The 12948-nt window shown below is 40.3% G+C and overlaps 1 pseudogene; it reads left to right on the top strand.

The window, feature by feature from the left end:
• The first annotated feature begins 10121 nt into the window (after positions 1-10121).
• On the top strand, positions 10122-11435 carry Plin3-ps2 (perilipin 3, pseudogene 2; annotated as a pseudogene).
• The last annotated feature ends 1513 nt before the right edge of the window (positions 11436-12948 follow it).

The following is a 12948-nucleotide window of genomic DNA, read 5'->3' as shown; positions in this document are numbered from 1 at the left end:
CTGGAACTCCTAAGGTTCTTAGATTTTACAACATTCTTCAAGTAGGTAAGACTATACATTGTTAAGACCCAATGAGTCTACTGAGAAGGCTGAGATAATGTTATGTGTTGACTTTTGAACCACATGGTAAAAGGTTTATCACAATATATTGCTTAATTAACATGAAAGCAGCTCTGGGAGGACAAGCTGTGTTGCTCTTCTTCAGAGACAACCTTTGATTAGCCACTTAGTGCAGAGACAAAGTGAAGGAAGGCCGAGATGAAGGGCATTCTGTTCCTCCAAGGAAATGAAGTATGTTTAGCTGTTTTTCTTCTTTCCCTTTTTATTCTGGAGGAAAATACATAGATGAGAGATAAGGGGTAGAAAAGCACAGAAGGAAAGCAACAGTCTGTTTTAACTGAAAAATTCCCAAGGCAGAGCTACAGATGTGGGATTTACTTGGGAACTGTGTTGGTGAGGAGGGATTGTCACCTTAGCATACTCTAGACTCATTGGGAAAGCAAGACTCAATGAGAAATTCTCTTTATCATGTTCTCCCCTGGGAGAATTTTGCTAAATTGGTTGACTGCGGTGAGAAGACACACACTCAATGTGGGCGGTGCCTTTTCATGAGCTGAGCTGTCGAGTGTATAAGTTTGGAAAATGTGAACTGGACACCAGAAGCATATTTATTTTATGTATGTATTTAATTAATTAATTAATGTCTTCTTGACTGTGGATGTTATGTGACTAGCTCGTCTTTCCATACAAAGATAGGGTCTCTAATTTGACATTGTGAGCTGAATAAATAAACCTTGCTTTCTCATCTACATGAAAGTTGCTTTCTGTCCAGGCATCTTTACCACAGTAAAAGAAGTGGAACCAGAACCAGGAATAGGAGCAAATGCAGGAAGCATAGTGAGGGAGAAGGGAATACATGGATGGAAAGTAACGAGGTCCCCAAAGGTGCTGCTCATGAGAAAGGTCACTATTGATTCTCCCTCTGCAGCAATTTTAGGAGAAACGTTGAGGAATCATACCACTGAGTCTCCATATAAGGCTTCTTTCTCCCAGGTAAGTTAGACACGCACTCCATACTATGTCTGCTACTAAACACAGGTCAAATGAGTTATACCATCTCCCTCAAAGAGGAGACCATGAAAAGATGTATAGAATTCTCCAGCACATGTGACTGAAATCAGAGGCCAGGAGGAGATGGACATTGTAACACTAAAATACCTGCCCTTTCAATCAGCAAGGAGATTAAATGTGGCGCTCTGTAAGAATGCTAAGTGGAGACATTCTTGTGGTAAAATTCAGAAGCCTGCTAGATAATGCACTCCATTCAAGTGCTAATACTATAAGTCTTGATCTGAATCATTGTCTTCACAACCATCTCAGAGAAGCCCTACCATTAACACTATTCTTGCATTCATAAAAAATACCATGACCATCAGCCTGTCCTGCTCTAGCCAGTCACATTGGTTTAGTTTATTTTTGTTTCCTAAATGCATTTGTCCTTGTTAGATTGTATTATGGATGCCTACACCCTTCCCTTGTTGAGGACTGGTCTGTTGCTATGCATTGCAATGCTAAGTGTGAGCCTCAAAGACCTGTTTCACCAGAGACTAGTGAGTCCGAATGTAGACCCAAGTGATGCTATGTGACCTTGCCCCCAATTTATTACTGATTGGAAGATAAAGATGTCTAAAGCTGATGGCTGGGCAAAATTGAAATAGGCAGGGTTTGGTGTTCCCAGCCTTGGGGGTCAGATACCAACAGGAGAGAGAGAAGAAGGTAAAGAAGGAAGATAGGAGCAATGGGTTAGGAGGGAAGAAAGCATGACTCTTAGGGCTGGCCAATTATAGATAAGAGCAGCCCACATGACACATCATAAGTAAAACCTTGGGGTTATACATAAGAAAGTAGATTCTCATAGCATAGAGGCTAGATATCTGCTCATGTCTAGTGCTGATTAAGGCTTATTAAAAATATGAAGATTGTGTGTATCTTATCTGGGAACTAAATAGTCAAAAGTGAAACCCTTTCAGTAGAAACCCTGAATTGTGATTATTTTCAGCAGCACTCCCCATTTGGCTAAATGGCGCATTTTCTTCCATTTCAGTTTAAATTCTATTCCTAGGATGTTATTTGACTTCCTGATCACATGCTTATATATTCTATAAACTTTAGGGGGGTGACAAATGGTTTATTGGGCAAAGACATGTGTGTGATGACCTCAGTTTTATCTCCTCATCTTACAGTAGGAGAAAGAGGACTGACTCCATAGGTTCTCTGACTTCCAAATATGCAAAGATATATGTACACACACACACACACACACACACACACACACACACACACACACGCGCGCGCGCACACTAACAATAAAAGTAATAACAGTAATAATAATAATAATTTTAATTATAAAAGTTATTAGCTCTCATAAGCATTATCTTAACTTCTTGCACTTTGAGACATAAGTTCCCTGGGCAAGGAGATGCATAGGCACTATGATTCAGTGCCCAATGCAGGCTCAATGTCCTATGGATATAATAGAGTGGTGATGGACTCAACTACTTGAGCTGAGTGGAAGGAGATGCAGCTAGTGTTAAGACCAAAATTGACATTGTGAAGACAGTCTACTTCATTACTTCTGGTGATCACTTGCTTCACAGACACATTTTTGAAGAAAAATGATAAAAGAAAAATAAAAATTGCTAGTAGAATTGAGATGAAGCTTTTGGTTTTGCTTTATTTTAGACATTGTCAGATATCAGAAATTCTATTCTTGAAATACTATTCTTACTTTAGAATGCATTGACACCCACTTCTTGTGGCTGAGAATGGCTTAACTAATAAAGAACTTGTAGTAAATGTGGGAGAACCTGAGGCAAATCCCAAGAATTCACAGGAAGTCAGGGATGACAGAGTCTAATCTCAATATTCCTACATGAGGATGGGAGGCAGGAGAATTCAACGAAGCCTTCAGGCCGCTTTGCTTGGCATATTAGGAGTGAAAAACAAGGTGGAAACCAAACAGACCATAAAGCTGTTCTTCTGATTACCACATACATACCTGTACTCACACAGAAACCGTGCACACACAGAGATTAAATCTCATCTATTTCTCTTGTTGCTATTAACGAGGTTTCATCTTCTTTTATTTTAACCAGCCATTTTTATAACGTAAGCATTGTATGGCTCCAGAAGCAATCATTTCAAACCTTAAAACTCTAGTGTCAATGGTTATAAAACCAAGCAGATTGAAAATAGGAAGCCCGTGGTGTTTTCATGGTGTGGTTGACACTCCATATCCATAATCCATAGATATGGCCAATGTTAATAAAACTATTTTTTAAAAAAAATGAGCTGGGATACAGGTTAGATAATACAATGCTTGCCTAACTTGCACAAAGCTTGAGTTCTTTCTGTATGGCAAACACCAGGTATGCTGGTATGTGTCTCAATTCCAGGCGGAAGAATACCTCAGGTTGGAAGTGGAGGCAAAAGGAACACAAGTTCAAGGATGATCTTGACTACAAAGTGATTTTAACTTGGGTTGTATAAAACATTATTTTAAAATATGAGTGTGTGTCAGTGTGTGTGTGTGTGTGTGTGTGTGTGTGTGTGTACTTAATATGTCTGGACTTTTATCTTTGTTCTCTAAACAATGCAGTTCTCTAACCATTTATATAAGACATACTTTGTATTAAATATTATAAGCACTCTTCACATGATTTTAAGTACATGGGGAGATCTGAGTAGGTTATATGCAAATACAAAGCCATTTCATATAGGAAACTTGAGCATCTGTGGTTTTTAGTGTCCACAAGGGAGACCTGGAACCGTTCCCCTGTGGATATTGAAAGGATTGTACTTAAAGTGCTGTGAATCTAATTTAGCTTCATGAGTAATTTTTCTCTTCGAGAAGTACTCACTCCAGCTAGAGTAGTATTTGATAGAAAATGTGCCTTGTGTGAATTATGCTGGGCATTGGGACACTGTTACAAGTCCTTGAGACAGAAAGACACTGAGTAGAACATGTTTCCTTCTGACTTATGATAAGTGGGCAGTCATTTTAAATGGCATAAATTTCCTTCAACCAGTCTTTTACTAACACAGTGCTTAGAAGTCAGTGAGTCTTAAGCATTACTATAGCACTATGTAAAATATTTCCATTTTAATTCTTCAAGGTTATTAGCATGCCTGTGTTTCATTTACACATTTCACATTCTTCCAAGTAACCTTTAACTTCTTGTTAGTAATATACCGGATGCTGAACATGATACCGAGCATTTAAAAGCACAAGATATTTTCATTCTGAAAAGCATTAAAATTATATGTTGATGTGCTATATCTCATCAGAAAAGTATGGGAGCAAAAAAGATACACTACAGTAAAGGCAAGACTGGACTGCATGGTGGGGTGGGGGGGAGGGGATGGGTTGCAATGGAATAAAAATGTCCATACCCATTGTTCTAGCATCCGTAGTTGTGGGAAAAAAATATAGCCCCAAAAGCAGCTTAGAGAATAAAGGGTTTATTTTGACTTAGGTCATAGTTCATCATTTCAGGCAGTCAAGCTGATAGGAATTTGAGACTGTTACACAAAGCATATCCACACCCAGGAGCAGAGAGAGGTGAATGTGTACATGAATTGTGCTCAGCTGGCTTCTACTTTTATACAGGCCAGCACCCAAAACCTTAGACTGGTGCCATCCACTTTCAGGCTGTATTTTCCTACATAAATTAAGGGAATCAAGACAGCCCCTCACAGAACCACCCACAGAGCATCCTGGTTTATATCATCCTTATTTGAGGCTCCCTTACCAGGTGATTTCAGATTGTGCTAAGTTTGAATAACTAATGCTCACTTCTAATTTTAAACACCCTCTCGAAGTGATCGGAGGAATAATGTGGTAGAGGAAGGGGGAGATGGGGAAAAGCATGAAGTGGATATGGATGCTGGGATGGGACTGAAAAGAAAGGAAGGAAAGCTTTGAAAGTCAACATGGCCTATTGTCTATATTCATAAAGACGTTGTTGATATCGGGCTGGCACCCAGTGCATCCCCTGTTCAAAAGAAAGCCTGGGTTAGTAAGGAGAGAGTGGTAGTGAAGAGTATAGAGGTGTTTTCTCTGGATGCTTTTACTTTTGATAAACAAAAAAGAGAATAAGGATTGGGAGTAAAAAGAAGTGGTATGAGCAAACTGTATATGAAAATGGGAAAGGGAACAAGTCTCGGGATCACTGAACATGTAAACAAATGACATATACATGTGTATTATATAAGTATACAAAATTTTGCGTATATAGATACATATATTTTAATAAAAAACATAATATATAAATGTATAGTATATTTATGTATATACACAGAGAGAAAGGGGGAGGAAAAGAAAAATGAATGAATCATGAATACAGTATTATCTGGAGAAATTAAGGTTCACAATGACACAGGCTATCTTGGTATTTGTGTAAAATTCAAGTATCCATCCAGTACTATAAATCAAAACAACTCTATGCAAGTATTAGAACAATGGAGTGTAAGAGTGCAGAACAAAGTCTTGGCAGTGGTTGGCTGGAGAGAGGAAAGCAAGAGAGGAGACAGTGCTGATTCTGAAGCAGAAGTGAAGGTGGGGGCTTCGGTATATGATATCATGTGGTCTGCTAAGACCCAAATAAAAAGGCTCAGTCCCATGTGGCAAGACTGGAATGTGCTGGAGACAATTAGAAGAGGCTTCGTGAGCCATCTTTAGTCTCTAGGGACATGGGTTCAGAGAACTGTCCGTGGCTGGACTCATCCTTTCTCTTTCTGCTTCCTGGATCATGATAGATGCACCTCTTTCTTCTGACATGATACCAACAGCACCGCCCAGTCTTGGACAAGAGTCCTGAGAAGGACGAGACCAATTTAACATCCCTTTACTTCATAAGCTGCCCGTGTCAGGTGGCTCTCACTGAAAGGAGCTGACGAAAGCAAAGTGGAAAGAAAGTTGTACCGTTTTCCGAATTTATTTTTAAATAACTTACAGAAAAAGATGACAAGGATGAATGGACAGGTTTAAGATAGAATCTGCTTTATGTGGATTCACTGTCTCTTGAAAAATGGGAGTCTGGAGGAAAGAAAATTGATAGAAACATAAAAAATAGTCATTACTTTTTAGTCCAACCTTAAAGACATATAGTAGAGAAACTAGATACATAATTTGTTGCTTTATAGAAACAACTTGCCTAATTAATAACTTTATATTTCAATGGGGGATGTTGGAGGGATGCTACAGAGACTAGAGGCCTTGCCACTCTTGAGGGTGACCTGGTTTAGGTCCCCAGCTCCCACAGAGAGAGCTCCCAGTTGTCTGTATTTCCAGTTTCTGAGGATCTGAGTCTCCTGTCCTCTACAGGTTCCAGGCATGTTCATGATGAGCTTACATATATCCAAAGAAAGCCTCATAAAATAAAATAGATAAATCTGTAAAAATTATTGTTCAGTGTTCTCATGATTTACATAGAAGAAATAATCTGCTTTGAATAAACCCTGAAAGTCCAATCTCAAGAGATCATGGCTTCTTGGAAAATACCCAAACAACATAAAACACATTGCAAGAAACAGTTCAGAAATCAATCCAGTTATATATTTTCCAGTAGGAAAGTGAAAAAAATTATATATTGGTGAATATATAAATATATATGTAAATATACTGAACATTTATTAAGGAAAAGGAAGAAAACAAATTATGAGCTAAAAACTGTCTAAAAAATCATATCAGTAAAAAATGTCAGGTAAAAATGCTCACAGTGTGATTACATTTGTACTTAAAGTATATTAATAGATCTAATTGTTTTGTTTCATTTCCCATAATAATGAGAGCAAAAGGAAGAAAATTATGAGATGGAGAGTGCGTTGTTTTGTGTTTCCTCAACTCTAGACAACCTAGAGTCATTTGGGAGAATAAATCTTAATTGAGAATATGCTCCCACCTGTGGGCAAACCTGAAGTGCATTTTATCAGTTGACGATTGTATAGGAGAACCCAGTTCAACATTGGTGGCGACACTATTGGGCAATGTGTCTTCAGTGTCCTAAGAAATCAGACTATATAAGGCAGTAACCAGGGTTTCTCCGTGGTCTCTGTTTCAGTTCCTTATCTCCAGGTACCTATCACATGCTGTGCCCCAACACTTTTGGAAGATACATTTTGAATCTACACTGTTACTATCATTTGTGCAAAACTGATGAGATTACTAAAAAAATCATGGCTATCTTTATGTCCCTCTTACTTTTATTTATTTGTGTGTGTGTGTGTGTGTGTGTGTGTGTGTGTTTAAATAAGTTTATTCATACATATTAAGCCATAGTAGCCTGTAACCAATTCTCCACCAGCACATGGTAAAGTTTCCATGTGACAGATTCTAGGGGTGAGAAAAGTTATTACCAATCTTGCCTACTGACCTGAAGTGGAAAGCTATATAAACAGCATTATCCTCAAGCTTACCACCTCCCAGCTTTCCACAGGGCTAAGGATTATTTCCATGTCTGCTGGAAAGCCACAACTTTAGTGGCTTAGCAACTGTCCTTCTGAACCAATCTGTTATTTTGGTTGTTTATCATCAGAGAAAGAAGGCTCTCTACAGGCCTACCTCACATCTCTTCTTCCTGTTACTAAGGGAAATAAGTCACTTGAAGTCACACTCCAGACAGAACAATATCAACGCATTACTATGGTGAGACATATGAGGTTGTTATCTTATAAAGAGAAAAGTCGATTGCTTTGGCTTGTGCCTCAGGAGCTTGTAGTCCAAGATTGGGAGGTCCCAACTCTTAGAGCCTCTCGTGAGAGTGGCACAGCACAATGGAGATACACGGAAGGACAAGTCACTTACCTTGTATTCTCAGAATAGCCGAAAACCTGATCAGGCCAAAACCACACAATTCTATGTTCAGGTTGCATCCAATGCCCTAAAGTTTTCTCGCTATTACTCAAATGTCCATGATATTGGCACTTTCCAGTAGCAAAGGCCTGCGTAAAAAGTGATTAAAGTACACCTTTTAGGTAATGCACATTGAGTGAAAAGGAGAATGACTCCCTGCAAAATTACAGGGCAGATGTCTCAAGTCTACAGGTTCCTGAGGCCATTGACGAGAACTTTGTAGTCTTTCCACATGATGAAAGGATTTTAAACACTTATCTGTGCTTCTCAGCGTGTAGTTCCCAGAGATAACTGGCTGTTGTATGCTGACAGGCTACAGAAAAACATGTTTAAGTATTTATAGCCATAGTCCCAGGAGAGTAAAGATGACAGCTTAGATAAATGAATTACACATGCTAAGGGAAAGACTTACACCTCTGTAATCATTAATATCCCATGATAGTCAGGAAGGACAAAAACCTCCTATTTCCTCCTATATCTTTTTAAAATTTTAATTAAAAAATTATGCTTTTTTGTGTATATCTGTATGTGAATGGGAATATTCAGGGTGTTAAATCCCCAGGAACTGGGGAGTATGAGCTGATTGATATGGGTGGTAGGAATCAAATTCTGATCTCTGAAAGCATCAAGAGTTCTTAAATGTGGTGCTAGCTTTCTAGTGCTTACATCTTCTACTGAATCAAATCAGTGTGTGAAAGCATCACTTGGCAGGGAGCAGATAGGATATATATTTCTTTCTGAGGAGGATGTGGTAGTTTTAATGGGATTGACCCCATAAACGCATTGGGAGCAGTGGTCTTCTTGGAGGAAGTGTACCACTCAGTAGGAAGTCTCCCTCTGCCTGCAGATGAAGATGTAGACCTCAGCTCCTTCAGCACCATGTCTGCCTACACACTGCCAGGCTTCCTACCATGATGATAATGGACTAAACCACTAAAATTGTAAGATAGCCTCAGTTAAATGCTTTTCTTTATAAGAATTGCCTTGGTCATGGTGTCCCTTCACAGCAGTGAAACCCTAAGTAAGACAGAGGGAAAATGAATATTTCAATTTTGAACTTCTGACTTTGAATCTGCTGTTAGTCATTTGTGCCCAATTTTATCATTATTCTCAACTGTTCATTTTTCCTCTATTGGGAGATTATGATTCTTTATACCACAAATATACAGTTTGGTCATTTGGTTTATATTGGCCAAAAAATACAATCTCACTGCTAATGAAGTTGACAGCAGCCATGGTGTGCCATTTTTCGGTTGTTTTAAAAGTAGCTTATCAGGGGTTGGGGATTTGGCTCAGTGGTAGAGCGCTTGCCTAGCAAGCACAAGGCCCTGGGTCCGGTCCCCAGCTCTGAAAAAAAGAAAAGAAAAAAAAAGTAGCCTATCCCAGATGAAAAGTTTACCCTTGAATCCAGATTCAAGGACAAAGGGAAGACATGTATCACAACTTTCAAGTGATAAAAGGTCAACAAATTTAATGAAGGTATTTTTATTAAATGATTAATTTTATATGTATGTATATCAATGCACACATTAATACACACACAATATTCATGCATATATAATATAAATATGATTATATAATATATATGTGTATATATGTATATATATCATTGCATACATAAGTCCTCAGACCTCAGAGGAAGGCATCACAGCTTCTGAAATTTTAGTTACAGGCAGTCTGAGCCCTTGTGTGGGTGCTGGGACTTGAACCCAGTAAGCACTCTTTATCCCAGACACAACTCTCCATCCCCTTGAGGGTATTAATTCATCTTTGTTATAATGTGATAAGTTCCTGGAATTACTTATCTCTTTTTTTGTATTGTAGCTTAATTCAGCCCACATCATATTCAGGTATATGATCTGTAGATAGTAGTTTGGAGATTAAAGAAGAGGTTATGTTCGGAGTTCTGAGTTTGTAACTCACTGGCAAACAGATTTTACGTAAAATGAAGAGATTAGATGGAATCATTTCCGAGCATAAGCCTGGGGGAATGGATACGTGAGTAATGGAGTCCTGGGAAGAGAGGAAGAGCCCTCTGGAGGACCAGGAGTCTCCTGAAGGATGAGCAGCCTCCTGGAGGAGGAGGACTGGGAAGGAAAAGGCAATGGATGACCAGGTAAAATGAAAAAAGCTGAGATCCGAGCTGGACTTGTTAGGAGAGGTTTTGTCGCCTAGGCAACCTGAGGAGTTTGCAACTGCTGCTCATACCATGTTTAGCAATGGGACAGATGTGCCTGCTGAAGCTCAGGCTGCTGTAGAAGAACCTGTCATGCGGCCCAGTGTGGTGGACCATGTTGCCAGCCTGCCTCTCATCAGTTCCACATGTGGGATGGTAAATGCCGCCTACACCTCACCAAGGAGATCTACCCCCACGCCGGGATTGTGTGTGGTGTAGCCGAGAAAGGTGTCGAGACCCTGAGCATGGCTACAGTCAGCAGGGCACAGCCCCTCCTGTCCAAACTGGAGTCCTAGATTGTGACAGCAATTGAGTATGTGCACCAAGGGCTGGACAGACTGCAGGAAAGCCTGCCCACCCTCCAGCAGCCGACTGAGAAGGTTTTGGAGAATACTAACAAACTGGTGTCATCATCAGTGTCATGATCAGTCTTGATCAGGGGCTCAAGAAATGGTATCCAACTCAGTGTCTATAGCTAAGGACATGGTGGCCATCTGAGTCACAGGAGTAGTGGGTGTGACCTGCAGGGCTATGCAGTGTGGACATGGCCAAGACAGCAGTGACCAGCGGTGTCCAGTCAGTCATGGGTTCCCCCGTGGGACAGATGGTGATTAGCAGAATGGACAGGATGCTGGTGAAATCAGAGGCCTGGTTGGACAATCGCCTACCCTTGACATGCAGAGCTAGCCCTGACTGTCACATCTCCGGAGGGCTCAGACATGGCCTTCCTGCAACAGCAGAAGGAACAGGTTGGCCTCGCTATCCAAGAGGCTGCACAATTCCGCCTATGAGCAATTCGGCCTATCTATTTGGGAAGCTGTGTAATGCTAGGCAAAGTGCGTAGAAGGCGCTGCAGCAGCTCAAACATGTGCTCAGTCTGACTGAATCTGTGAAACAGGGCATGGACCAGAGGCAGCCGAGTGGCAGGAGAAGCTGCACCAGATGTGGCTCAACTGGAACCAGAAGATCCCACAGGGCACTGAAAAGGACACAGCTAAGCCAAAGCAAGTGGCAGCCCGGGCTCTCAGTATGTTAAGGGATTTCTCCCAGCAGCTACAGAGCATGTGTGTGGCCTGGGGGGCCAGCATCCAGGGCCTCTGAGGCCACATCAAGGAGTAGGCCCAGCAGGCCTGAAGCCAGGTGGATGACCTTCAGGCCACCTTCTCCGGCACCCACTCCTTCCAGGACCTTGCAGCCAGCTTTCTTACCCAAACTTTGGAGTGCATGGCCAGAGCTCAAGAGGCCTTTGCCCACACTATGGAGTATGTGACCCAGAACACTCCAGCCATGTGACTGGTGGGCCCTTTTGCTCCTGCAATCACTGAGAAAGCCCCTGAAGAGAAATAGGGAGAAAAACCAGGGCCAACACCTATCTGACTTGACTGCTTTTCCCAACAGTCCTATTGCATATCAGGTCCTCACCTACTCTGAGTTTGAATGAGACATGTGTTTAAACTATTTCTATCAGTCTTTTAAAGCAATTTTTTCTAGAACTTTTGAGGTAGGGAGTGGAAATCCAGAATATTCTAGAAATAAATCCCTTTTTTTCCTAAAAACTGGGGGTATTAATTCGCGTAGCACAAGCCTGTCATCCTGTGCCAGCACAGGGTGTAGAGGCAGGAGGGTCAATTCAAAGCCCGACTGCCACATAGCAAATTCAATAGTAGTCTAAGCTTCGTAAGACTTTGTCTTGAAGTAAATCAGGCCTAGTAATATTCCACTCCAGTTTCTTTCCTACATTCATGACCCACAAGCAAAAGCTTTTATGACAGACCCTGATACCTGGTCCAAGAATCCAGAACCTGAGACAGGAGGGAGAGCTGGAATGTTGCAAACTTTTCAGATGAGAAAGTGACAGGGCTAAGTGTCCACTGTTTTTCAAATATTGCCTTAATAAATTGTACATGCATCAGAAAAACAAAAGCCAGCTGTGTCTACAGCCACAGACTTGGAAATTCAAGGGAAAAGAATGTGGTTGAGAATCATAGAAGATCAAATTCCAGTGAGAGGGTAAAAGGAGATCATATGTGGCTGGGGAATTCTGAATGATTCAAGCCCATTTCCCCACTTTTCTATATACCTTTTGGTCATTTCATTAAAGATTTAAGACTGTGTTTGTGAGTGGTGTGTGTGTGTGTGTGTGTGTGTGTGTGTGTGTGTGTGTGTGTTGCAAGCTTCTTAAACTTGGTATAAAAACATATTTTAAATGCCTCAGCAGGATAGCATAATAACCTTGGGAAGTTCTATTTGTCAAAAATCTCATATGTGTGTTTTTCTAAATAAAAATAATCATTAGTTTGAGACTGATTTTTTTCCTTTCTTATTTCTCTTCCAAGCATGCTGTTACGTGCTGGGAAGTTAAAGGTTAAATGAGCCTCCATTAAATCCCCAAGATCCACTCCTTTCATCTGGAAATACTGTTCTGGACATATCTAGACTTTGATTTAAAATAAAACTACAATTTCTTTTAAAAATCTCATTATGTGGGATATGTCCATCAAACAATTTTCCTGTCACTGAATACTCCATAAATACTCTTAATGGGCAATAATGTGATGGCTGTAGAGAACCCAGCACAAAACTTCATATTTATGCACTTATCTTGCAAAAATGTTTTCCATCAACTTTCTTTCTCCTTGAGGAAAGAGCTAATAAAAAAATCCACATGCACTTTGTGGTGTAGTACTGGCTGATAATATTGTTCCTCCTTTGAATGTATCTCTTTCAACTGGAAATAAACCCTAATGGAATTTTCGCATCTCCTATGGTAAGGTATCCGTTCAAGATATTTCTGACAAAAGCCTTGCAGTCTATTTTTCATTATAGATTCTTAGTTGAGAAGACAATAGAGACACAGAAA

This window comes from Rattus norvegicus, chromosome 4 (genome assembly GCF_021556685.1).
Source record: "Rattus norvegicus strain SHRSP/BbbUtx chromosome 4, alternate assembly SHRSP_T2T, whole genome shotgun sequence".
NCBI lineage: Eukaryota > Metazoa > Chordata > Mammalia > Rodentia > Muridae > Rattus > Rattus norvegicus.
The sequence above is the reverse complement of the archived record's forward strand: the minus strand, read 5'-3'. Positions and strand labels throughout refer to the sequence as shown.